The sequence below is a fragment of the Phoca vitulina genome, unplaced genomic scaffold (genome assembly GCF_004348235.1).
Source record: "Phoca vitulina isolate PV1807 unplaced genomic scaffold, GSC_HSeal_1.0 scaffold34, whole genome shotgun sequence".
Lineage (NCBI taxonomy): Eukaryota > Metazoa > Chordata > Mammalia > Carnivora > Phocidae > Phoca > Phoca vitulina.
The window spans coordinates 794,605-799,569 of record NW_022589737.1 but is presented as its reverse complement, the minus strand read 5'-3'; positions in this window follow the sequence as shown (position 1 = coordinate 799,569).

Here is a 4,965-nt window from a genome sequence, read left to right as displayed (position 1 = left end):
GGTTCCTGCAGCGCCCCTCTGTCCCGAGAAGGCACGCGGGGGGGGGGGGGGGGCAGTACTGACATGACACCTGGTGGTCCCGCCATTACACTGATCTGAGGGTAGGTGCACCCTCAGATCACAGGAGGTTTTTCAGGGCATTACAGTATTGACCCAAACATATCTCTCAGGCCCACCTGCGGCTTCCTGTCCCAATCCGATTCCAGGCTATGTATTGAGCCAGACAGGACTCTACCACTCCGCCTCCCCAGGGAGACTGGCCCCCCATCTACTCTTGCGGGACAATCTTACAGCCAATCCTGCTCTCCCTTCTGGAGGCGAGCAGCCAGGCAGCAGGGAAGGAGCACAGAAGTCTGTGCCCTTAAAAGTATTCCTCAGGCTTCGAGCCTGAAGACTTCCAGGGTGTTTCCCCCTATAAAAAGAAGATATTGTGAGATCTTTGGATATGAACCCAAGGATGAACTAGACAGGGCTAGACAAGAAGCATTCACCTGGAGAATAAAGTTGTGAATAGAACATAAAATAGGAACGTGCCTGTGCAAATTGGTTTCAGCCCTACCACCACCCTGCCCCTAACTCCTAGGAGTGCTCAGGGCCTCCGTGCAAGGTCAGAGAAATGGAGCAACAACTCTGCCAAAGAGGTCGGGGCCCAGAATAATGGGCTTGGCTGTTCCCAGCCCTGGAATCAAGCATAAGGAGGATAAGCAGAGTTGTGAAACCCCGTAAACGCCGGGCAGTCAGGGGGCAGAGGTCTGGTGGCAGAGATGAAGACAACAACAAGCAGGGGACAGGAGGTAAAGGGAGAGAGGAAAGAAAGAAAGAGATGGAAGGAAGGAGCCAGGGCTGGATTAGGTGCGGTATAGGGAGGTCACACGCCGAAGGAAGAGCCCAGCAAACAGCAGCTAGCTTAATCCTCAATTCGACCACTCACTGTGCCGAGATGTCCATTCATTTCATTCTTACAAGTCAGTGAGGTGGGCATAACCCGTCTGGAAAGGGTGAGTCTATGTCCCGGTTTACTTGGGACAATCCCAGGAGACACCTGCTGTCCCAGAATGTATGATGGACCAGTTCCGGGTCAGTAACACCCAATAGACAAGAAGCCTGAAAGTCAGCAGGTGAAGGAATAGAAAACAAACTAGAATAATCAGCTGATATCCCCAGGAAGACAGCTACTTGTTTCTCAGGTGCTGAAGGGAAGGATAAAGTTGAAATACAAATGAACCAAGAAAGCCGCTGATGTTACTTGGTGCTAGCGGGGAGGGGGACATGGACAGTACTGGAGGAATAGAAGGGGCCATCTCCAGGGCTCCAGAGGGGCTACCCAGACTTCAGTAGCGTGAGACATCTGTCTGTCTATTTCTGACAGCAAGAAGTCGAGGAATAAGACCTATGACTGCTCGTTTCACATGTCCCTCTGGAGACATTGCGTTTGTGCCTCTTAGGGGACTATGCTTGTCCGGGGCTGGAACTCTCAGAGAGACCTTAACAGTACGCCCTCCTGGTGGTATGGTGATTATTCATGGAGTGCCAACAAGCAGCTGGGAGCAGGGCCAGTCCTGACATAGTCTTTGCCTTGTTCCAGTTACTTCCTGTGAATTCCAGCCATATATCCCTGTTCAGGGGCCAGGATGGCAACCGGAACACTCTTACCAACGTTCCTTAATTGCTCCTGGGGGTGAGCTGGGCAATCTCTTTGCTTCCTACAGCTTGGGAGAGTGACAAAGAGGATGTTATGGCTCAGATACTCCTTTCACTCACCTACACAAGCTCTTGACTCTTGACTCACCTTCCTGTTATCTGGCACCCCTTATATACACTCCTCTGACCCTGCAGGGTGTGGACAGTAGTATCCAAAGGAAATAAGGAGGGAAGGGATGAGTTACTGAATCTAAGACTAAAGGAAAAGATCTTTAGTTCTTGTTGTGGATAGCCCTATCATTTGTCAAAAATGCTGGCTATGTTTTAGTATCAGACACTTGTGGGACAGGAGCTGAAGGTTAATGACCTTTTTGCCTATCAAATGCCAGTTCCTACTGCTAGGTAGGAGTTCCTAGTTCCTACTGGTTCACTGATCACCCACAGGACTTTCTGGGTAGCCAGTGATCTGTATAGAGCCCTTTAGATATGGTAACAGTGTCCTCCCTATTTTTTTCCAAGGGACCCAGGGACCCAAAGGCTAGAGAACAAGTGCCATGAGAATAAGCCATTAGGCAACAGAACTCCAAAATCCCACCACACACACAAGCAATATTCTCTGAACACCTCTCCCTCCTCCCACTTCCGTCTTACTGAACAGAGGATGGCATATTTTTTGTGACAGAATCAAGAACCAGACCCTCGATTAATGGGGGAGGAGTTGGGATCTTAGAGGAAATAGAGATTCTTCAACTTTTTAAAGATTCGATTTCATATTAGGCTTTTTTATTAAGATGCTGAGTGTCGTAGTGAAAAGAACACGGGCTTTGAGGCAGAGTGAATCCTGGCTCAGATACTACTACTTCTCTGAATCTCAGCTCCTCTGTCTGTAAAATGTGGGTAATAACATCTGCCCTTGCAGGGTGGCTATAAGAATAAAATATAATGCATATAAAAAGTGCCTGGCCAGGGGCACGTGAGGTGGCTCAGTCAGTTAAGTGCCTGACTCTCGATTTCAGCTCAGGTCGTGCCGGGCGTACAGCCTGCGTCAGATTCTCTCTCTCCCCCTCCCTCGGCCCCTCCCCCCACCCTCTCTAAAAAAGGTGGGGGAGCCTGGGTGACACAGCCGGTTAAGTGCCCAACTCTTGGTTTCGGCTCAGGATGGTGAGATCCAGCCCCCCCACCGCCTGCTGCCCGTTTGGGCTCTGCCCTGGGCATGGAGTCTGCTTGGAGATTCTCTCTCCCTCTCCCTCTGCCCCTTCTGTTCGTGCTCTCTTTCTCTAAAATCAATCAATCAATCAATCAATCTTTTTTTTTAAAAGTGCTTGGCCATATTAAGTAGATTTTGTAAGTGGAGCAATTATTATATATGCACAAGATACTGACTACAATGGATAGACACCAATGGCCATTATAAATGATAACAAAATATAGGGGTCAAGATCAGGGTCCTTAAAAAGTGCCACTGAATATAGCAGAATAGGCTTGACCTGTATATCCTTAATACCCTGCGTGTGTATACATGTATGTGTGTGAATGTGTTTGTATGTGGGTATCTATGTATATATGACTTTACTCACTGAAGTTATTGTAAACATCATGATAACACATGTTGAATAATTTGGGGTTGACAAGGATGGATGTATGGGTTGAGTAAAGTGTCTAAAAAGATGAAAGAATCTATTATTATTTCAAATATGTCAGATGCTGACATTTCCCTAAGAATTGCTACTAAATTGCTTCCAGCCAACAATCAAAAGATAGATAAGCAAAGTGACCATGTATCCCAAAGGATTTTGTTTCAATGAAAGACAAAGAAAGTCCTAGTCTTGATATAACTGGTCAAAAATAAGGGCTTCAATCTGTTCAAGGCAGGACTGATGGTTCATACTGACCTGAAGAATGGGCTTTGGAGACCACTATCAGCCAAGCAAGGAGGCAGCCCTGCTCTCAAACAGTCAACCAGTGATGGCAGCAAATATCTATGAGGATAACCTGAGAGCAGATTGGGGAAGTGGTTAAATTATTAGTCTCCTGAAGTCATTTTGTTGGTTCTGGGCAGAAATAAAAAAGAAGATACGGTAATGAAAAAAGTACGGTAGCCTCAGGCAGCCTCGTTGTACAAGCTGAGGACAATTTTCAGTTGCTCTAGTATCTTCATTCATCTATTCATTTCATAAACACGTGTTAAGTGTCAACCGTATGCCAGGCACAGCATTAGGTGCTAGGGATACGTTGAGAAATACGACAGGTGCCGGCCCGAACCTCAAAGAATGTATAGTGGAATGGGACAGGTGCACAGGGACATAATTCCACCTCAAAGAGCTCCAGTAGAATAAATGAATTCAAGCAAGAAATAGCTTGTAGAATTATGCTCATTCTGCTATGGTGGCACCAAGAAGGGATCAGATAACTGGGAAAGTCTTGAAAGGCTTCACAGTAGGTAATATAAGAAGCAGAACTGAAGTATATAGCTCAGTGCCTGCCAAGTAGAGAGGACGAGACAGGAGCAGCAGAGTGCACACGCCCTAGTGTGTGCTCAACAAGGAGCCTGACAAAGCAAGGTATATTTAAGAAGTGGTGCATGTGAAATCCATGTAGCTGGAAAATGCATGCTCTAAGTGTGGAGTTGCAGACATAGGACTCTTATTACTGGTTTTAAGATACCAGAAGAGCCTTAAAAAGTCCACGTTAAGGGCTTGGGATTTTATCCTTTGGACAGGATATGACAAGGAGGTTTTATGTTTGTTTGTTTGTTTTTGAGGTGGGGGGAAGAGGGAAAGGGAGAGAGAGAATCCTAAGGAGGATCCAAGCTCAGTGCAGAGCCTGATGCAGGGCCTGCTCTCACGACCCTGAGATCATGACCTGAGCTGAAATCGAGAGTCAGATGCTTAACGAACTGAGCTACCCAGGTGCCCCAAAGAAGAGGTTTTTAAGGAGAGTTGAGACATGATCAGATTTATGTTATTAGAGGAGAAATGGCCATTTAAAAGCCCTTTGTCAGATTTCTGGTTCTGGATCAAGATGGAATAGACCCACTTCTCCCTAGTATTTAGTATTCTCACTAAATACTAAAAACCCTGGCGATATATGTATATATAGCAACATAAGAAGACTCTGAAAAAGTAGAAAGAAAAAGGCAGATGAGCTAGGAAAAGATCTGAGGAAAGACACAGTAGTGATTTGTTTGGGTTAGCTTTTTGCTTCATCTATCCAGATTAGATGCTGGAAAAGCCAACAGCACAGACGAAGAAGAAAAGGAAGAAGAATGAGGAGGAGGAGGAGAAGGAGGGGGAGGAGAGGGAGGAGGAGGAGGGGGAGGAGAGG